The sequence below is a fragment of the Biomphalaria glabrata genome, chromosome 1, assembly GCF_947242115.1.
Source record: "Biomphalaria glabrata chromosome 1, xgBioGlab47.1, whole genome shotgun sequence".
Taxonomy (NCBI): Eukaryota; Metazoa; Mollusca; class Gastropoda; family Planorbidae; genus Biomphalaria; species Biomphalaria glabrata.
The window spans coordinates 68,771,103-68,794,660 of NC_074711.1; the positions used below are offsets into that span (position 1 = coordinate 68,771,103).

The 23,558-nt window shown below is 36.0% G+C and overlaps 1 protein-coding gene across 2 annotated transcripts in view; it reads right to left on the bottom strand.

Moving 5' to 3' along the window:
- Nucleotides 1-23,558, bottom strand: part of LOC106072355 (kiSS-1 receptor-like) — a 184,674-nt gene that overhangs the window by 141,330 nt on the left and 19,786 nt on the right. The window lies entirely within an intron of this gene.

Here is a 23,558-nt window from a genome sequence, read left to right on the forward strand (position 1 = left end):
TCGCATCTACGAGCTGACCACAATGTCCACATCTACGAGATGACCACAATGTTCGTATCTACAAGATGGCCAGATGTAGACCAACTATAATACATTTGTGCGATTTGAAAAATGTTTATTATTTGTTTTTGTTTTTTTAGCACAACCTATAGACTGATAGACGCGCTTTGGTCCAGTCACTTTTATGGATCAGTTGGGGGGGGGGGGCGGAGAGGCGGGGCTACTCCACATGAAAGCCCCCCCCCCCCCCCCCCACAATAGAGAAAAGATCTATATTTTGACAAACCAGTCACTTCAGAAGCCTAAATAAGACACATCTCCACTTAGCGTAGTAGATTTATATATTTATATATTTTTTGATTGACTCATTTGTTGTCATCAAAAATAAATAATTGTGCAAAGTTTCAATTTCATCCGAGTTGGTAAGTGGGAGCGTACAAACATTCTACTCGTACAGAAAGACAGAGTGAGTTAATAGAAGCTTTGTAAACAAAACAAAAGGTAGATTTCTTTGTAAACAAAACAAAAGGTAGATTTCTTTGTAAACAAAAACAAAAGGTAGATTTCTTTGTAAACAAAACAAAAGGTAGATTTCTTTGTAAACAAAAACAAAAGGTAGATTTCTTTGTAAACAAAAACAAAAGGTAGATTTCTTTGTAAACAAAAACAAAAGGTAGATTTCTTTGTAAAGGTCGCAACTGTAGACGTCAGGACGTAGCCAGGAGTGTCCTGGAATAAATAGCGTCGACATTGGTCTCACAAGCTCAACGAAGACACGAGCTCCTCAAGTGCAAGCCCAACTTCTGGTGTAGACATAGTGAGTTGCTGGACAGCACTGAAGTACATTTTGTTTTTAAATGTGTAAATGAAGGAAGAGAGGCGATGTAATTCCCTGCTGTTGTTGTTTTAAGACGCTTTAAAATACATGTAATAAAAGCTAAATTTAAAAAAAAATATTTATATAAATAATAGAATTTTGGGCCAAATATTATTTTTTTTTTGGAGTTGAAAAATAATGTTTGAAATACTAAACCAGGATTTCCACCGATCAAGACCCTGCCTGATGTGTTCCGTGCTTGGTTTATTCCCACCTAAATCAGATCTAACTTCTCGCAATCTTTTGAAATCCCGTTCAGCTTGAGAAACCCATTCAGTTTGACACATTCACTAGAAACATAAACACTTTTTCCAATCAATGTCGTGGCAATGATTAAATAAAACAATAGCCTATCAATCAAAGTTCTCTTTCTCTCTCTCTCTCTCTCTCTCTCTCTCTCTCTCTCTCTCTCACGCCCACAGAAGTAGCCAGTAGAATATTTATTTATTCTTTTTCAATAGCAATGTCTTGAACTGACTATATGGGCCCATCAGAGATTAATCTTGTTCATTGTTCACTGGCTAAGATTAAGGTGGACATTCCAAGGACATGATGACCTAATTTAACCAAGTGACGACATTTTTATTTTATTTTCCTTATTTATTTCAAACATATATTTTGCTTCTGTATAGAACAAGATAGCCTAGTTATCAAAACATAACAGTCGTCAAATGGTTTGTTAATAAATTCGCAAATTTGAATCTACGGTCTTCTTTTCTAGGCCCAGTCTCAATAAGTGACTTAGGGACGCTATACTTATTTTAATAATTATACATCATTATAAGTCTTTATAAAGTCTCCCCCACACTCTAATATGTAATCCTTTTCAATTTCTTTAATGGCTTTCCTCATAGTGTATTAACTGTTGTTACCGGTCAATAGCTCGTAGCACCAAACTGCGGGTAGACAATTTCACCGTTGTAGGAGTAATATATATTAACAAATAAAACTTCAAATAACTTAAATAACTTCCTTTTGTGAACAAACTAAATAGAACTTTTTTTTTATAAAATAGACAAAATCAAGTTAATGTGAGATCAAATAAATGTAGTTGACTTTAGTAATAATGTTTCTTAACAGAATCTAACTCACTACAATAACACAACCTTTCAGTCTCACGTTCAGGAGTCGTCTCCCTAAGACATCACGACAATGCCACCTATGTTGCATCATTCACAACCAATCGATAACTTCTTTCCATAATCACCATAGAAACAAACACACACACACACTATTACATTTACCTTTATAGAAAAAAACTTTTTCAAAATTTGGACAGGAATGTTGATTAAAATGCTCGAAACTTTTAATTTGTAAACATTTGGTAAGGGTCAAGGGTCACCCATCAGCTAGAACAATGGTTAGCATTATGATGTTGGAGATGAAGACAATGTGAATGTCAAGAAACTTGTTACTGCTCTCCTGAAGGCAAAACTTAATCCAATGGCGCAGTATCAGACGTAACCTATTTATTCCTGTAAAGGAAGTGTAGAAGTAGCAGATCTCTTTATGCAAGGTGAGCTTTCGTCATGGGGAGCTACAGGAGCTGAACAATGACATTACTGTAATGAAAATTTTACACAAGTTTTTAAAAATCCGCAAAGTTTTCCTCGAAGTATTTCTACGAACCAGGAAAAAAAGAAAGTTACAAATACCTTTTCATAACACTCCATTTATTTTGTTCATATACTATGCATTTTATAAAAAGATTAAAAACAAAACTGAAACAATGTTACGAACATTGTACATTATATTTTTTCAAAAAAAAAACCTGAAACAATAATAAGAATAATGTTAATTATAATTTTTCAAGATTTACTTGTTGCAGTGGCGTCACCGGGGATGGGGGTTGCGTGCACCGAGTGACAGTGACCCTAGCGACATCACTTACTTGTTGGTCTGCAGTGTTTGATGGACATAAGATAATCATTGTTACATTCAATTTTTAGAATGGTCAAGAAATGTAATTATCTAATCTCCAAACAAAGAATGTTTTTTGGATCTGGTAAAGATAAAACGTCTAGTCAAGAGGTATGTGAGAGGAAACACTTTGGTATTTATTTCAATGATCATCTCCATTGTACAGATCAGCAATGGCTTACCATTGTTTACAAAGTTATCATCATTCTCATGATCCAGTCGTTAACTAGACCGCTTGCTAGCGTTGTGCTAAATAACTTTCAGGATGCAGTTTATAACAAGACAAACATTTTTTTAAAAAATAATTTAAAAATAAAAAGACAAAACCTCCTTTATAAAACTTAAAATATAATAAAATAATAATAAAAATTAAATTAATAGAACAATATTTGGTTCAGGCTGAGTATCGAACTCGTGATTTTGACACTTTCACTGCATGAAAGAACAATGTTACTGATTCGGCGAGCAGGCAATGCATACATGTGCGAGTATTAATTGGTATTTTCATTATACGGATATATAGATCTAACACTACACCTAGACTCTAGACTTAGAGCTCTTAAGATCTAGTCTAGATCTACTTATAGATATAGAATCAAGATGTAATCTATATTAGAGTTACGTACAAATATAACATCAATAAATTTGAAGCAAGTTGAAACTTACTCAGTTATGACATAACATCAGTATACTGCGGCTGACTACGCCATGTTATTTTTGTTATTATTAATATACTTCCAATTTTAGGCCTTTAGATCTAGACTTAGAAGACGATGCACAAACTTTTCTGAACATTAATTAATTAAATTCTTGAATCAATAATACCTTACATTCGGAAATTCCCGAACGCGATAGTCCTTTCTAGAGCGATGTTGAATCTAGACCTAGATTGAGTCTCTAGCCAAACTTACTGTATTTATTTGCTACTTTGAAAAAAATTATAACGTTCAAACTAGAGTGTTCCCAGTGTGGCCAAGGTGTTAGTCATTCTTTTCTCAGCGATCTACATTAACTGTTTCTAGAAAAATCGTTAGAGTCGTTTTTTTTAGACCAGCGTTCAAATTCCCCCGCCTTTCATTAAGTTCTGACTTGATTAGAAGTATTGCAATAAAATAAAATATTTTAAAAAATTAATTTGAATAAAAAATTGCTCAAACAGGGTATCGAACTCGTGCTTTTGACAATGTGTCAGCTGCTGGAACGAACGAGTCTATCCAATAGGCCAGCGGGCTTTGTTCGGTAAGCAATTATTTATGCGAGACATTCATCGCACGTATCTGATTTAAGGCTCTAACATAGATCTAGATCTACTTCTATAGCTAGAATCTAGACGCAATCTATATTAGATTTATGCAAAAATATAAGAAAAGTATAGATAATATATTAATCCTATACTCTTAAGCGATCAGTTCACGTATGTATATGTATATATATATATTCTTTAAAATTTCAAGGTATAGGTATAAAAATTATTTTAAAAAAAGGGGAAATTTCGAGGTTGACCGTTATATTGGTTTGAAAATGTTTCATTATCGAAAAATTAATTTTGGCTAGAATGTTTAATGAATGAAAATTTTTCATGACGTCAAGGGGATAAAAACTTGACACCGCTTACGTCACTGGCTTATTGCGGCACACTAAAACATTTCTTTGTTAACCTGAACAAGTTTTAACGAATCAATAGACCTAAAGACCTAATTAAACGTTTGCGCACCATCTTAGTGTAGGCTTTTTTTTAGCCTTGTCAACAAAGTAAAAGTCACCTACACGGCTCTCCCCACGAAAGTGTAAACAAGTTTAAAAAAACTGGCCAAACACAAAAACCAAACATACCACTGCACATTTTTGTTAAATTTTGTTTCTCTCATAGTTCTACAATAAATTAATCTACAAAGTGTTGGTAAGAGTCTGTGCATTATTTAAATACAAAATAAAAAGCGATGAATAGTTATGAATTGCATTGTAATAATTGAATAACTTTTTTATAGTGCAACTTTCATGCTCACAGCATTTACAGAGCACTATGGTCTAATCTCTATGACTCCACGGTGGGGGGGGGGGGGGAGGAGGGGGAAAAGTAAAAAAAAAGAATCAAAGTAAAAAAAAGAATCAAAGTAAAAAAAAAGAATCAAAGTAAAAAAAAAATCAAAGTAAAAAAAAGAATCAAAGTAAAAAAAAAGAATCAAAGTAAAAAAAAAATCAAAGTAAAAAAAAGAATCAAAGTAAAAAAAAGAATCAAAGTAAAAAAAGAATCAAAGTAAAAAAAAAGAATCAAAGTAAAAAAAAAGAATCAAAGTAAAAAAAAAGAATCAAAGTAAAAAAAAAGAATCAAAGTAAAAAAAAAGAATCAAAGTAAAAAAAAAATCAAAGTAAAAAAAGAATCAAAGTAAAAAAAAGAATCAAAGTAAAAAAAAAATCAAAGTAAAAAAAAGAATCAAAGTAAAAAAAAGAATCAAAGTAAAAAAAGAATCAAATTAAAAAAAAAAGAATCAAAGTAAAAAAAAAGAATCAAATTAAAAAAAAGAATCAAATTAAAAAAAAAAAGAATCAAATTAAAAAAAAAAATCAAAGTAAAAAAAAGAATCAAAGTAAAAAAAAAAATCAAAGTAAAAAAAAGAATCAAAGTAAAAAAAAGAATCAAAGTAAAAAAAAATCAAAGTAAAAAAAAGAATCAAAGTAAAAAAAAAATCAAAGTAAAAAAAAGAATCAAAGTAAAAAAAGAATCAAAGTAAACAAAAGAATCAAAGTAAACAAAAGAATCAAAGTAAAAAAAAAAGAATCAAAGTAAAAAAAAACTAATGTTGAAGTGTTTTTTTTTTCTGTAAACAAACTTACGTCACTTCCGCTTTTGTTCTTTATAATATATATTAAAGTTAAAATAGTAAATCAAAAAATAATTTATTACAAATGATATACTAACTATTAAATAAACTTGTTGTGGAAATCGAAACACTATATCAGAAATGTCCAGATAAACAATATTTGTATATTACCTGCCACAAACGTGGAGCTACAAACATATTTAAGCTAGACTGGAGCTTATGTGATAGACAACAGATTTATTCACAGAGAGAGAGAGGGGGAAAGAGAGAGAGAAGGAGAGAGATTGGGAGGGATCGGGAGACTGAGAGTGTCAAATATTTAATTAGAGACTTGGCGTGATAAAAAAAAAATTCACTAAAGTTCTAAAATGGAGTTCCTCTAGTCCGCAATGATTGGTATCGGACTCATTCCAGATTGACGAATGTTTCGGATGAAGCGAAATTATTGCTAAAAAACAACAACAACATAATTATGTTACACAACGTGTAATAACGTGCACTGGTTACAGGATATAAAGATAAACAAATGTTGATTTCATCGCTCTGATACTAGCCAAGGTCATATCCACAGTGGGTGTTTCTTGTAGAGTAGTCAAAGTAGTTTCCTTTATGACTATATCAGATTTGTAAATGTCTGTAACGTACTGTTGCCGCCATGCAATGTAACACACATCACTGTAATGCTATTAACATTCCATTACTTCAACTTTTCCCCACGAAATTCCAAGCATTTAAAACAGTATTCTAGTTGACAGGCTTAAGGTTAGGTTTATACGATGTACAATATTAAAAAGGTTTGTACTGTATACAGTAAAACACTAAGGATGTGGTATAGACAGTATAAATAGGCCTACAATAATAATCGAATTTTTGGCAACCTTTTTTCCTAAAAATATCCTAATTTCGGTTTCGGATCAAAATGACTTTCAAATTACCGAAGTTTGGATTATCGGGACTCTGATGTTTAAAATAAGTTTTAGCCTATCTGCTTTTACACAGATGTATTCAACTCAATTTTGTTGTATACATGTCACTCAAATCTGTCCATGATCTGACAAAAACTTTGTGTTCTATAAGATTAGACACTCAGTTTTTATTTAGCTATCGTTTGTGTGTATTATAATATTTTTACTTCACAGCTTTACTCGCGATTTCAGTTCCGAATTATTATTAAGCTTTTAACTAAAATACTAGAACACCTGAACACCTGAACACCGAACGTATATGAGTTACAGCTGCTTCCAAACAGGAGAGTTGGTCCTGAAAGTGAATTATTTTATTAACAAAGTAAAACAGGAAATGGTGTTCAGATTTGTCTATTACATTTGTTGATGGATGTGCGCTTGTGGGTCTTGGTGACTAATAGATCTAGATTCTTAAGTAAATTGTTCCTCCAGAATGGATTTTATTCTAGTACTATAAGCTCCATTAGACTGATCACAAGGTGGGACAAATATTTGATCGGATCAAAAGACTACAAGCACTTAGTTCAAATCAAACAGACTTGACCTGGGAATCATCACCTGCTGGACCGGAGAGTAAGTGGCTGGAGTGAATCGCGCCCAACAGAGGCGTCTAGTGGCAGGTGAAGATAGTGACACAGAACACATTCTCATAAGGAGAGCAAAGCAACGACAACTCTTCTTTGTTTTACAGTCTAGCAGTTTGTTTTGAATTTCTTGTTAGATTTCTACTTCACACATAGACAGAGAAATATACGAGGCAACGAGAGTAGTTATATTAGTTCATTTTACTATGGCTTCTAAGTTGTGTGGTATGTGCTCTGGACTGTCGTCTCGATAGCCATACCCCAGCTTCTTGTGGTAGGTTTTGGGATGGGATGTAATAATCTTCAATTCTGAAGGACCATCTGAGACATAAAACAAACAAAACACTATGCTATCTAAATCTAGAGAGACCAAATACACTGAGGCTGTGAATTCACTCTCCACCTAACAGAGAACGTGTGTTCTCCAGCTTTAGAATCTTACAAATAGCCCAGTTCCCATCTACTTGATCTGAACACCAAAGCAAGAAAGAGATGTACATTCTTTGAAATTTAATCTTTTTTGTTTTAATGTCGCTTCTAATTGTTATATTTAGATTTAAGTCGAAAGTTTATAGGAACATGATCAGAGAGTGCTCTCATAAGTTCACGGTCACATGGGGCGCATCAAACATAACATTGATGATGTCAATTTAACAAAAGTTTAGAGTCTAAATGTAGACATAAATATCTGGTAATTGTTGAAGACTTGAACTAATAAAACAAATTAGTCAATTAATTACGTGTTTATTATTATTTTCTTTGATACCGATAAGGGAAATTAATCCTTCAGTATTCACAAATATGGCTAAATATATTGAGTTTTGTTTACTTGAAAATTAAAAAAAAATAAAATTTGTGTACCTAACAAAACATGAATCAATTTTAAAAAATTAAACAATTATTGGTAATAAAATTATTGAGAGGTTTTGTTGTAAGTGTGGAGTTCTTCACTTAAGACAATTTGCTTTTAAAGATGTTTTTATATTTTGCTTGTTTTTCGTTTCCTTTAACCATTTACAGCCGTGACATTGTTGAGCTTTAACCATTTACAGCCGTGACATTGTTGAGCTTTAACCATTTACAGCCGTGACATTGTTGAGCTTGGGGCTTTAGGAAATAGAAGGAGACACTTGAAAAGACGCATGTTAATGTAGTTTTTACTTCTACATAGAAAGCTGACCCTGGATTTCAACGCCAGAAAAGTGCACAATTTATCACCAGGCCTTGGAGAATGAGTGTGTCCACTTGCGTTCTGTTTTATTGTTTTTTCGGCAATTTACAGGATGTATATATGAAAGTGTGTGTGTGTGTGTCTGTGTGAGAGTGTGTGTGTGTGTGTGTGTCTGTGTGAGAGTGTGTGTGTGTGTGTGCTTATCGAAAGCCGAAAGATGAAGTGACGACGCGGGTCTTTGTGTCCTTGACATTAAAAGAAAACATCAAACACTGCCTGGATTCACGGAGTAAGTGCCTGTCATGAAAATGGCTCTCGAAATTCGGAACGAGGCTGGAGAAATTTCATTTTTGTTCTTGAAGTTTAAGGTTGTGCACATAGTGTAAACGATTGACTGTAAGATTGTCTGTAAACTGACTGTAAGATAGACTGTAAGATTGACTGTAAGATTGTAAGATTAACTGTAAGATTGTCTGTAAGATTGTCTGTAAGATTGACTGTAAGATTGTCTGTAAGATTGTCTGTAAGATTGACTGTAAGATTGTCTGTAAGATTGTCTGTAAGATTGACTGTAAGATTGTCTGTAAGATAGACTGTAAGATTGACTGTAAGATTGACTGTAAGATTGATTGTAAAATAGACTGTAAAATAGACTGTAAGATTGACTGTAAGATTGACTGTAAGATTGACTGTAAGATTGATTGTAAGATTGACTGTAAGATAGACTGTAAGATTGACTGTAAGATTGACTGTAAGATCGATTGTAAGATTGACAGTAAGATTGATTGTAAGATTGTCTGTAAGATTGACTGTAAGATAGACTGTAAGATTGACTGTAAGATAGACTGTAAGATTGTCTGTAAGATTGACTGTAAAATTGACTGTAAGATTGACTGTAAGATTGTCTGTAAGATAGATTGTAAGATTGACTGTAAGATTGACTGTAAGATTGATTGTAAAATAGACTGTAAGATTGACTGTAAGATTGACTGTAAGATTGATTGTAAGATTGACTGTAAGATTGACTGTAAGATTGACTGTAAGATAGACTGTAGATAGATTGTAAGATTGACTGTAAGATTGACTGTAAGATCGATTGTAAGATTGACAGTAAGATTGACTGTAAGATGAAACTTTCGAGCCCGTGACTCTGAATCGGGCAGTTCAAATAAAGATGATGACAACAGACCTTATTGCTGCCATGAAATGTTTGCGTAGAGAAATAATACAAAGCAATTCAAGAACTAAATGTTTCCCTTTGATTGGAGACATAAAAAATTATCTACCAGCTAACATCCCAACCAAAGCTCGTTCATTGATTCAAAGCTTTGGGTGTGAATTTCACTTGAACTTCTACTACACAAAGTTTTGATTTCTTTTTTTTTTTTTTTTTCTTCTTTTTAGTGCATTTTAGATATGCGTTGTTTATAAACAAACATTTTTACAATTTATTATTATTTTTAGCTGTTGTTATTATTTTAAATTTTTCTCATCTGGTAGCTAAATTTCGGAGCATGGAAGTATCTTCACTCAGGGACTGTCGGAGTCAATATTATAATAAACTACTCTTCGAGTCGCAGTTAGTCAAGTGTAGACAGAGTCTGTATCTTATCTAATAGATAGACTAGTTACAGTCAGTATTTTAAGGTATTTAAATCTTAACCTGGTCTTTAATAGTACCTCTTGTAATCAGTGTCTGTATTTTACTAGCTACACTTGCAGTAGGAGTCAGTATTTTGTTGTCTGACTCAGTATATCTAACTAACTTGGAGTCAGAGTCAGTATTTAAGAAAACAAAACATGGACAATAGGAATCAATGTACCGACTGTCACATTGTATGAAAGTGATCTCCCCTGAACAGCGGAAGACTGAGGAAGGGAGGTAAACGTGGGTGTAGAAATCGAACAAGTTATCGCCCTTTATTGTCCAATCTTTAAAACAAAAAAAAACCTGGCATGTTTTGTCTACTTGATAAAGAAAAATGGAACATTTAATGGCATAGAAATCTGACATCCACGTAGGCACATTAATCTAGCTCTCTTGTTTTCTTGTGCAGAGAAATGAGAGAGAAAGGGGAGTTAACACTTACGTTTTCAATATATAGAAGCTGCTAGAGATCTTTGTTACGTGACTTTATACAAGTTATTGCTGTCCATATTTCTCCTGTCCACAATTCATTATTTACAAACAGGATCCAGAAATGATAAAGCTAAACTACAAAGGTGACATCCCAATATTTAGATCGAGAATAACCAAGCCCACTTTTACAGTTATGCTGTGCTTTATTTTACTAACACCGATAGGATTTAATCGAATATGAGAAACATATGGAGTCTGTAATGACAAAAAGATAATTAGGCTAGAACATGTATTACAAAAAGATTACAAAGAGAGTTTGTGTTTTCATGAAGGGCCCACTGATGGGTTGTCTGTTTGTTAAGCCAATCTGGCATGAGGCAGGTTTCAATATTTTTCGCACGGATATCTGAAGCTATAACCAAGAAAGTATGAACGAATCCAACCTCACAACCACACAATGTGCGGGGTCAAAGTGCTGACGACGTTTTTTTATTGCAGCGTATCATACTCTGTGGGGATATCTCACACCCCCCCCCTTCCCTGACTTCCTGAAAAAGGAGGTGGGGGTGCAAGGGTGAGGGGATACCGGTACATTTATTTTTTTAAGTGACCAAAAATGTTATATTTTCTTTTTTTTTTTTTTTGACTATTAAACTAGTTAAATGACAAATGTCCAATATTTCCAAACTGACACTATTTAAAGTAAAAGACGTTGTTTCCAATCTTAGTCAGATTTATTCAAAAGTAAGGGAAAGGGGCGGCTACGACGATATCGATTGAAAACTTCTTTCTTCCTCTTCTTCCTTCTCATGGCGGAGGGTTCAGACACAAAATTCCTAAATCTGCGATTAACTGCGCAGTGGTTATTGCTCTGGCAGCTCTCCATATAGTTTCTGTCCTACTGGTTTTGAAGGCAGATGTTTCAACATTTCGCTACTTTCTTAAGTCGGAATGGTCGAATTTCTGGCCATTGTCGTACATCGTTATGTTGACGATTTTTCGTGACAAAGAAATAAGGTCCACTCCAAGATGTAATCTGTACCAGTTGTTTAAGAGAGCAAGAAGAAGAGGGTATATAGGGGAATGTTTACTTTAAAATAATGTTCACTCAGAGCTCGAGTCCTAAGAGGACTAATTCAGCTTACGCCACCACTTCACTCAAGTACAAATTATTTTTTTTGTTGCGTGTATGTGGAATTACTATTAATTACCAATAGTTAATTAATTAATTCGTAAACGTTTTAAAAATTGTTTCTTGTGTTGTCAAATACGACATGTGTCGGAAAAATTTATTTTTTGCCATACAGACAGACAGACAGAGAGGGCGTTTTTATATAAGCTTTGTAGAAACATCATTTAATATGTTTAGAAAATTGTTTTAAAAGTTTGCATAACTGATACAACGTAATGGATGTTCCATATTTACACTTGTACGTATAACCTCCCCTGTCGTTGTTGTTTTGTTACTATCACTTCAAATCTGGTGTACTTTTATGAGGGAGAAAAACGGCTTTCACATTTAATTAAAAAAAAAACAGTATTGTTTCCCTAGTAATTAAAGCTATAACATTTATACACATTTTACGATTCTAAAAATACCTCTTTGCATATTTAACGTTATTAAATAAATTGTTATCAATTCATGGCCAAGCAGTCATTGTTTTGAAGCGAAAATACTTTTCAATAAATCACAAAACAAATCACTTATTAAAAACTTAACCACTTTTTATAGATAAGTGATTAATGTCCCCAGTCTTGTTTCAGGACCACAATATGTATTGGAACCATTTATACGTAAGAAGCATCTCTCAACCAATCATCCAAAGTGCAGAAAGATGGTTAGCTGGTGTTCGAAGGCTTTCTTTTTTTAGGAATTGTCCAATTAAACAGATGCTTGCGAGGTGGCTCTTCTACATCTTTTACCATAACAACCATTATTATTAATTAGATTATTATATTAACATTTATAATACAACATACTCCGTGCAATAGGCGCCAGTGGCTTCATTAAAGCTGCGTCATTTGTACATGTGTCAATATGTCAACCCTATAAGTTTTACAGCTTGGTCTGTGATATGGAGACATAACTGATATATGCTCAATATGTATTTATATTTATTAGATAGATAGATAGATAGATAGATAGATAGATAGATAGATAGATAGATAGACAGACAGACAAACAGACATAGATAGATAGATAGATAGATAGATAGATAGATAGATAGATAGATAGATAGATAGATAGATAGATAGATAGATAGATAGATACTTTAGATAGATATAGATAGATAGATAGATAGATAAATAGATAAATAGATAAATAGATAAATAGATAAATAGATACTGTTATATTTACAACTTAAAGCGTTTGTTCTAGAAAGTATTTGGTCAGTAAAATAGTGGTCAGTGAAAGACACGAGTGATCTCAAAAAGACTTTTAAAAACAACCTTTAAAATAATTTGTTAAAACTCAATCTGTTACGATGGAAACATCTTGAGATAGCTCCCAACAAAAAACAACCCGGATGTTCAAAATATATTACAGTTCGGAACAATGACTTAAGTGAGCTTGTACTGATCGAGGTCACATTTAAGTCGGAGCTTAGACTTCACCAGTACTTCTTTTTTTTTTCTTCCTTTCTCCCTTGTCATGATGTAATCAAGGGAAGCTCGGCGCCCAGACGTTAAGTAGACCCACTATTTTCTTACAGTACTTTCACAGGGACTTAAAATTACACGCCTAAAGAGATATGGCCTTGTGGGCCGATTTTCATAGTAATAATGTACGATTTGTAGTATATTTAATCACCAAGAATACAAGAATAGAGTTTACAGACCATGGACAAACTATCCTATTAGCTAACAATGAATGAATTCTAAGCATTGGAGGTTAAGAAGAAGGCGGAGCAAAGGGGGGATTAAAGAGACAATAAAAGAGAGAAATTTAACGAATAATATTTTTTAAGCTGATTGCAGAGCTAGAGAGGAGGATCCTAGCATTGAAAATGAGATGCTACAGAAGGATCCTATGTATCAAATTAAAAAAGCGCATCACAGACGAAGAGATTAGAGACAGGGTAACTACAGCGATTGGACCCACGATGACCTGCTAACTATTGTACCAAAAATAACTCAAAGGAAAACTCATATTACATGGTCTTCGGGGCTTACAAAGACCTTCCTGCAGGGAACAGTACCAGGAAAAAAAAAGAAGATGCAGACAGAGAAAGCGATGGGAAGACAACATAAAAGAATGAACAGGACTGCTATTGAAAGAGGTTCCATCCAAGGCAAAAGACAAAGAAGAATCTTGCGTGGTGCCCCAACGGTCAAACATACCAAGGGATACGTGAAGGTGATATTTTAAAAGAATTATCTGCTCATTGATTCAATCCCCCTTCTGCTACATTCTCCAGTCGTTACCAGAAGAAAACACAAAAAAAAAACGATTACAATGGTTTCTATGGATACGATTAGTACAACTATTGTATGAAAATCTGATTGAAAAACATTTCCCGTGAACATTTCGATCCACTGAAGAACGTGTCCAGTTTCTCCCCCCCCCCCCCACCGCTATAACTCTTGTTGCTAGCTGATAACTTCTAAAGTTATCTAAGTGAATTATACCCTCAATAATGGAGAGGAACAGCTTGGTATCGACCCAGCGCTGCAGTCACCCGGTTTGAGCTGCTTGGAAAGAGAAAAACACTCTAAGATTACACTTCTACTTACAAGTGGGAAGTTCCTATCACCTTGGTCACGACACAGTGTAGGCTATCTTAATTGAAATCTATTTATATCACATTCGGATATACCCGGAATAAATGATTCGCTTAGGAATGACATGGTTATCTTTATTTCCGCAAGACAATAAAGTCAAACTGAATCTCTCTTTCTCGTGATCCAGGTTCCACCGTTTATGACTAGATGTTTTTAATAATGACAATTAGTGATTTGGTGAAGACTATATCGTAATATCGTTGTATAACATTACAAGCACTACACACCGGCTAGGCCCGTCGACTTGTTCCCAGGCCTACGTATTGTTCATTTTGGCCTGAACCTCCTCTCCTAGTCTTCTTAGCACTGCCAATAAAATGTCCGCATTTTGACGTTTCCTCTAACATACTTTTTAGCCCGTGAATCCAAGCATCTGTTACGCTCTCTCTCTCTCTCTCTCCTTCTCTCTCTCCTTCATGTCACGTGGCAGCCATCACTGAAAGATGTTTATAGCTAACATGAAGTGTAATCGGCACTATTACTTTGCTTTCCCAAAGAAACAAATACAAGACTATTTCTCCATGTTTATGATACAAACATATTGTAGGATACATAGACAAGTGCGACAGTGATACATTGAATAATCTTGAATTTTAGTTAACAAAATAAATGTCAAAAATGATAATTACATATAAAGGATGGCATTTATTACTAACTATGTCATTATAATTAAACTTATTAAATGTTACAAATAGAATCATAATATATTATGTCAAAAGTACATAGTCTGACACATACGTAGGAATTGTTGTGATTAGTTAGATAAGGACGTTTTGTTACACTCAGATCGTCTCAAGAAATCTTTTTTTCTTCTTATTGTTTCGATATCAATGAAATAAAGTTATCAACTGTCCGAAAATCATTTTGGTTGATCATTACTCACTCTTTCTCTCTTTTTTCTCTCTCTCCTCATATTGTGTTCATTAACTACATGTATACATCAATATATCTGTGTGTTTATGAATTATACATCAATAAATTACTGTGTGTGTATATATCATTATATCCAGGGATGTACACTACAATATTTCAATTTTCTACATCGCCACATCGATGTGTTTGTAAATCTCTAATGAATGTCTAGATTTACTTTCTTGTTTGCTATTCACAAGCAGAGAAAATCAAATCTCCTAGAGTTAGAAGCTTTTAGAATCAAATCATTTCAAAGCTTGTTTACACCAGCGTCTGTCCGGATTAACTTGAAGATATTAATAACAAATGTCTGTTATGCTTGAGTCTAGAACATAGACAGTATAGATCTATTGGTTCTTTCCGGCACGCCCTTCCTGAATAATTAATACTTTTTTGTTTTGCTTTCCACACTTCTAAATAATCTGTTTATCAGCAACGTAGAAAACAATATTGTCACATTTATAGATCCATATCTAGGTAGGTCATACATTAAACAAAAACAACAGCTTTGAAATTATATTTTAGTTTGTGTGAGAAAGAGAGACCGTAGATGTTTAGATTTGTATTTGAGAGAGAGAGAGAGAGAGAGAGAGAGAGAGAAAGAGAGATAGAGAGGGAAATAGAGAGTACGAGAAAGATGAAGATTAGCTGTTGGCTGGTTTTCAGGTTGGTCTGCATTCTACGGTGATCTGTATAGTGATAGATGTAAGATAGATGTAAGCCTAAAACCCTAACTTTTAATTATTTTTCCCAAAATTATGGTCAACTTTGGCTAAAACAAGCACAATATAAACAAGCAAAATTTAAAAAATAAAAAAAAAGGTTTTATTAAGTAAAGGGAGAGGACATTAAGTCTAAGAAAATGGAAACAACAGGCATAGCACCATTAAAAGATGAGCATAACATAATATATAATGATAATGAAACTAAAGCAAACATCCTAAACAAATACTTTGCATCAGCATTCTCAGCCCCAGGAGACAAAGACATTACTGAATTTGAACCAAGTAAACAACATAGAAGATATAGTTGTACAAGAAAAGGAAATTCAAAAACTATTAGCCAACACCAAACCAAATAAAGCATCTGGACCTGATGGTATTCCAGCTAGATTACTCAAAGAACTAAGCAATGAGCTAGCCCCAGTGTTCAAAATACTCTTTCAGGCTTCACTTAACCAGGGCAGAGTACCAAAGGACTGGAAAGAAGCTAATGTCACCCCACTATTTAAAAAAGGAGAAAAATCTGACCCAAGAAACTACAGACCAGTATCACTTACCAGCATCACATGTAAAATCCTAGAACACATAATATGTAGCAACATCATAAACCACTTAGACAAACATAATGTCCTCACACCATATCAACATGGCTTTAGGAAATATAGATCATGTGAAACACAACTAATAGGACTAATTGATGATTTTTCAAAAGGTTTAGATAATAGTGAACAAATAGATGCTATCTTACTAGATTTTTCTAAGGCTTTTGACAAAGTTCACCACCATAGTTTGCTTAAAAAATTAAAATATTTCGGCATTAATGGTCCACTGCATCAGTGGATTAAAGATTTTCTGATAGGGAGAGAACAAACTGTAATAATAAATGGCTCTAAATCAACACCGATAACAGTAAACTCAGGTGTACCTCAAGGAACAGTCTTGGGTCCACTACTATTTTTAATTTACATAAATGATTTACCAAATTGCATTACTTTAGGAACAAAAGTCAGATTATTTGCAGACGATTGCATAATATATAGAACAATAAAAACAACACAAGACACAGATATTTTACAAAGAGAATTAGATGAATTACAGAAATGGGAATCAAATTGGAGCATGTCTTTCCACCCAGAAAAATGTCAGTTGTTAAGAGTAACAAAAAAACTAAAACAAATTAATTCCACTTATCTTATTCATGGCAAACCAGTAACACAGACTAAAAACGCAAAATACCTAGGTGTTATAATAAATGAAAAACTATCATGGAATCCACATATTGATGAAACTACAAAAAAATCAAACAAAGCATTAGGATTTATTAAAAGAAATTTCTATAAATCAAATAAGAACATAAAACTAAAATGTTATTTAACCTTGGTTAGGCCAATAATAGAATATGCGTCCTCCGTTTGGGACCCCTCAACTCAAGAAAACATTAAGAAACTAGAACAGACACAAAATAGAGCAGTGAGATTCATAACAAACGAATATTCACATTTGACTAGAGTAACACCTTTAGTAAAATCACTAAATTTAGAAAGCCTTCAGGACAGAAGGCTCAAAAGTAAAGTAGCAATCATACATAAAACTCTGAACCATAATCTTCAAATACAAAAACAAACTTTAATAAAATACTAGGGAGAACGCAGAGATAAAGGCACATTCCTCGTCCCATATGCTAGGACAAATTTGTACAAATACTCCTTCTTCCCTAGTGCTATTAGAGCATGGAATGGGTTGCCTGAGCTAGCCAGGAAAACCAGTGACTTGGCAGAATTTAAGTCATTGGTTAATATGCATGACTAAATGCATGACGCGTAGGACGTAATTATCTTCTTTTTTAAAGTAACGTCTGTATTATATAAGATAAGACCGTCTATTTCTGCATGTCAATATATTAAGTTTTATCTCCCCTTTTCTATATAAAACATTAATGAAATTCCAATAATTGATTAACTAATTTTTTTTTTGATTGATTAATGAGCTGTCGTCGGCAATAAATAATTGTGAAAAACTTGATCCGAGAATAGGAAGTGGGAGAAAACAAAAACGCGTTAAACAATTCACCCAGACAGACAGAGTTGGTAAACATTCTAAGGAGTCGACTTTGCTATTTTAACCAATGATGTCGTAGTGGAAGTGTTGGTGTAGTGGAAGTGTTGGTGTAGTGGAAGTGTTGGTGTAGTGGAAGTGTTGGTGTAGTGGAAGTGTTGGTGTAGTGGAAGTGTTGGTGTAGTGGAAGTGTTGGTGTAGTGGAAGTGTTGGTGTAGTGGAAGTGTTAGTGTAGTGGAAGTGTTGGTGTAGAAAGTATTTGTGTGGTGGAAGTGTTGGTGTAGTGGAAGTGTTGGTGTAGTGGAAGTGTTGGTGTAGTGGAAGTGTTGGTGTAGTGGAAGTGTTGGTGTAGAAAGTATTTGTGTGGTGGAAGTGTTGGTGTAGTGGAAGTGTTGGTGTAGTGGAAGTGTTGGTGTAGTGGAAGTGTTGGTGTAGTGGAAGTGTTGGTGTAGTGGAAGTGTTGGTGTAGTGGAAGTGTTGGTGTAGTGGAAGTGTTAGTGTAGTGGAAGTGTTGGTGTAGAAAGTATTTGTGTGGTGGAAGTGTTGGTGTAGTGGAAGTGTTGGTGTAGTGGAAGTGTTAGTGTAGTGGAAGTGTTGGTGTAGAAAGTATTTGTGTGGTGGAAGTGTTGGTGTAGTGGAAGTGTTGGTGTAGTGGAAGTGTTGGTGTAGTGGAAGTGTTGGTGTAGTGGAAGTGTTGGTGTAGTGGAAGTGTTGGTGTAGTGGAAGTGTTGGTGTAGAAAGTATTTGTGTAGTGGAAGTGTTGGTGTAGTGGAAGTGTTGGTGTAGAAAGTATTTGTGTGGTGGAAGTGTTGGTGTAGTGGAAGTGTTGGTGTAGAAAGTATTTGTGTGGTGGAAGTGTTGGTGTGGTGGAAGTGTTGGTGTAGTGGAAGTGTTGGTGTAGTGGAAGTGTTGGTGTAGAAAGTATTTGTGTGGTGGAAGTGTTGGTGTAGAAAGTATTTGTGTGGTGGAAGTGTTGGTGTAGTGGAAGTGTTGGTGTAGTGGAAGTGTTGGTGTAGTGGAAGTGTTGGTGTAGAAAGTATTTGTGTGGTGGAAGTGTTGGTGTAGTGGAAGTGTTGGTGTAGTGGAAGTGTTGGTGTAGAAAGTATTTGTGTGGTGGAAGTGTTGGTGTAGTGGAAGTGTTGGTGTAGTGGAAGTGTTGGTGTAGAAAGTATTTGTGTAGTGGAAGTGTTGGTGTAGTGGAAGTGTTGGTGTAGAAAGTATTTGTGTGGTGGAAGTGTTGGTGTGGTGGAAGTGTTGGTGTAGTGGAAGTGTTGGTGTAGTGGAAGTGTTGGTGTAGAAAGTATTTGTGTGGTGGAAGTGTTGGTGTAGTGGAAGTGTTGGTGTAGAAAGTATTTGTGTGGTGGAAGTGTTGGTGTGGTGGAAGTGTTGGTGTAGTGGAAGTGTTGGTGTAGTGGAAGTGTTGGTGTAGAAAGTATTTGTGTAGTGGAAGTGTTGGTGTAGTGGAAGTGTTGGTGTAGAAAGTATTTGTGTGGTGGAAGTGTTGGTGTGGTGGAAGTGTTGGTGTAGTGGAAGTGTTGGTGTAGTGGAAGTGTTGGTGTAGTGGAAGTGTTGGTGTAGTGGAAGTGTTGGTGTAGAAAGTATTTGTGTAGTGGAAGTGTTGGTGTAGTGGAAGTGTTGGTGTAGAAAGTATTTGTGTGGTGGAAGTGTTGGTGTGGTGGAAGTGTTGGTGTAGTGGAAGTGTTGGTGTGGTGGAAGTGTTGGTGTAGTGGAAGTGTTGGTGTAGTGGAAGTGTTGGTGTAGAAAGTATTTGTGTAGTGGAAGTGTTGGTGTAGTGGAAGTGTTGGTGTAGAAAGTATTTGTGTGGTGGAAGTGTTGGTGTGGTGGAAGTGTTGGTGTAGTGGAAGTGTTGGTGTAGTGGAAGTGTTGGTGTAGAAAGTATTTGTGTGGTGGAAGTGTTGGTGTAGTGGAAGTGTTGGTGTAGAAAGTATTTGTGTGGTGGAAGTGTTGGTGTGGTGGAAGTGTTGGTGTAGTGGAAGTGTTGGTGTAGTGGAAGTGTTGGTGTAGAAAGTATTTGTGTGGTGGAAGTGTTGGTGTAGTGGAAGTGTTGGTGTAGTGGAAGTGTTGGTGTAGAAAGTATTTGTGTGGTGGAAGTGTTGGTGTAGAAAGTATTTGTGTAGTGGAAGTGTTGGTGTAGTGGAAGTGTTGGTGTAGTGGAAGTGTTGGTGTAGTGGAAGTGTTGGTGTAGTGGAAGTGTTGGTGTAGTGGAAGTGTTGGTGTAGTGGAAGTGTTGGTGTAGTGGAAGTGTTGGTGTAGTGGAAGTGTTGGTGTAGAAAGTATTTGTGTGGTGGAAGTGTTGGTGTAGAAAGTATTTGTGTGGTGGAAGTGTTGGTGTAGTGGAAGTGTTGGTGTAGTGGAAGTGTTGGTGTAGTGGAAGTGTTGGTGTAGTGGAAGTGTTGGTGTAGTGGAAGTGTTGGTGTAGTGGAAGTGTTGGTGTAGTGGAAGTGTTGGTGTAGTGGAAGTGTTGGTGTAGTGGAAGTGTTGGTGTAGAAAGTATTTGTGTGGTGGAAGTGTTGGTGTAGTGGAAGTGTTGGTGTAGTGGAAGTGTTGGTGTAGTGGAAGTGTTGGTGTAGTGGAAGTGTTGGTGTAGTGGAAGTGTTGGTGTAGAAAGTATTTGTGTGGTGGAAGTGTTGGTGTAGTGGAAGTGTTGGTGTAGTGGAAGTGTTGGTGTAGTGGAAGTGTTGGTGTAGTGGAAGTGTTGGTGTAGTGGAAGTGTTGGTGTAGTGGAAGTGTTGGTGTAGAAAGTATTTGTGTGGTGGAAGTGTTGGTGTAGTGGAAGTGTTGGTGTAGTGGAAGTGTTGGTGTAGAAAGTATTTGTGTGGTGGAAGTGTTGGTGTAGTGGAAGTGTTGGTGTAGTGGAAGTGTTGGTGTAGTGGAAGTGTTGGTGTAGTGGAAGTGTTGGTGTAGTGGAAGTGTTGGTGTAGTGGAAGTGTTGGTGTAGTGGAAGTGTTGGTGTAGTGGAAGTGTTGGTGTAGTGGAAGTGTTGGTGTAGTGGAAGTGTTGGTGTAGTGGAAGTGTTGGTGTAGAAAGTATTTGTGTGGTGGAAGTGTTGGTGTAGTGGAAGTGTTGGTGTAGTGGAAGTGTTGGTGTAGAAAGTATTTGTGTGGTGGAAGTGTTGGTGTAGTGGAAGTGTTGGTGTAGTGGAAGTGTTGGTGTAGTGGAAGTGTTGGTGTAGTGGAAGTGTTGGTGTAGTGGAAGTGTTGGTGTAGTGGAAGTGTTGGTGTAGTGGAAGTGTTGGTGTAGTGGAAGTGTTGGTGTAGAAAGTATTTGTGTGGTGGAAGTGTTGGTGTAGTGGAAGTGTTGGTGTAGTGGAAGTGTTGGTGTAGAAAGTATTTGTGTGGTGGAAGTGTTGGTGTAGTGGAAGTGTTGGTGTAGTGGAAGTGTTGGTGTAGAAAGTATTTGTGTAGTGGAAGTGTTGGTGTAGTGGAAGTGTTGGTGTAGAAAGTATTTGTGTGGTGGAAGTGTTGGTGTAGTGGAAGTGTTGGTGTAGTGGAAGTGTTGGTGTAGTGGAAGTGTTGGTGTAGTGGAAGTGTTGGTGTAGAAAGTATTTGTGTGGTGGAAGTGTTGGTGTAGTGGAAGTGTTGGTGTAGTGGAAGTGTTGGTGTAGTGGAAGTGTTGGTGTAGAAAGTATTTGTGTGGTGGAAGTGTTGGTGTAGTGGAAGTGTTGGTGTAGTGGAAGTGTTGGTGTAGAAAGTATTTGTGTAGTGGAAGTGTTGGTGTAGTGGAAGTGTTGGTGTAGTGGAAGTGTTGGTGTAGTGGAAGTGTTGGTGTAGTGGAAGTGTTGGTGTAGAAAGTATTTGTGTAGTGGAAGTGTTGGTGTAGTGGAAGTGTTGGTGTAGTGGAAGTGTTGGTGTAGTGGAAGTGTTGGTGTAGAAAGTATTTGTGTGGTGGAAGTGTTGGTGTAGTGGAAGTGTTGGTGTAGTGGAAGTGTTGGTGTAGTGGAAGTGTTGGTGTAGTGGAAGTGTTGGTGTAGAAAGTATTTGTGTAGTGGAAGTGTTGGTGTAGTGGAAGTGTTGGTGTAGTGGAAGTGTTGGTGTAGTGGAAGTGTTGGTGTAGTGGAAGTGTTGGTGTAGAAAGTATTTGTGTAGTGGAAGTGTTGGTGTAGTGGAAGTGTTGGTGTAGTGGAAGTGTTGGTGTAGTGGAAGTGTTGGTGTAGAAAGTATTTGTGTAGTGGAAGTGTTGGTGTAGTGGAAGTGTTGGTGTAGTGGAAGTGTTGGTGTAGTGGAAGTGTTGGTGTAGAAAGTATTTGTGTGGTGGAAGTGTTGGTGTAGTGGAAGTGTTGGTGTAGTGGAAGTGTTGGTGTAGAAAGTATTTGTGTGGTGGAAGTGTTGGTGTAGTGGAAGTGTTGGTGTAGTGGAAGTGTTGGTGTAGTGGAAGTGTTGGTGTAGTGGAAGTGTTGGTGTAGTGGAAGTGTTGGTGTAGTGGAAGTGTTGGTGTAGTGGAAGTGTTGGTGTAGTGGAAGTGTTGGTGTAGAAAGTATTTGTGTGGTGGAAGTGTTGGTGTAGTGGAAGTGTTGGTGTAGTGGAAGTGTTGGTGTAGTGGAAGTGTTGGTGTAGTGGAAGTGTTGGTGTAGAAAGTATTTGTGTAGTGGAAGTGTTGGTGTAGTGGAAGTGTTGGTGTAGAAAGTATTTGTGTGGTGGAAGTGTTGGTGTAGTGGAAGTGTTGGTGTAGTGGAAGTGTTGGTGTAGTGGAAGTGTTGGTGTAGTGGAAGTGTTGGTGTAGTGGAAGTGTTGGTGTAGTGGAAGTGTTGGTGTAGTGGAAGTGTTGGTGTAGAAAGTATTTGTGTAGTGGAAGTGTTGGTGTAGTGGAAGTGTTGGTGTAGTGGAAGTGTTGGTGTAGAAAGTATTTGTGTAGTGGAAGTGTTGGTGTAGAAAGTATTTGTGTGGTGGAAGTGTTGGTGTAGAAAGTATTTGTGTGGTGGAAGTGTTGGTGTAGAAAGTATTTGTGTGGTGGAAGTGTTGGTGTAGTGGAAGTGTTGGTGTAGAAAGTATTTGTGTAGTGGAAGTGTTGGTGTAGTGGAAGTGTTGGTGTAGAAAGTATTTGTGTGGTGGAAGTGTTGGTGTAGAAAGTATTTGTGTGGTGGAAGTGTTGGTGTAGTGGAAGTGTTGGTGTAGTGGAAGTGTTGGTGTAGAAAGTATTTGTGTGGTGGAAGTGTTGGTGTAGTGGAAGTGTTGGTATAGTGGAAGTGTTGGTGTAGTGGATTGATTGAAACACTTTGATGTAGTATTCTTTTCCTTAAAGACTACGAAACTATTTCTTTTCTACAAAAGTTTAAAATGACCAACTTAGATATACTTTTTCCACAGAGAGATCCAAGAAAGTCTGATAACATTGGTGGGGCTTGTTTGTCAGGATCGAGGGTTTGGGATCCAACGCTTGAACGAATACATGTTTCCAGTAGGTATGAACCTAAATGGTGTTTGGAATATCGAATATAGGTCGGCCTTATCAGGATTCTGGATTCGGGCGCCTTTCTCTCGTCGGATGCAATAAAATCTAAGTTTGTACAGGTTAGGGCTGGTTTAGTGTCATCGGGTTGAAGAATTGAAGAGGAACATGGCTGTCGCTCGATAGGAACGTAGATCCTGGTTTCAAATTCAAGATTCGATTCGACAATCGGAGTTTCTAACCTCCACAAATTTAAAAATA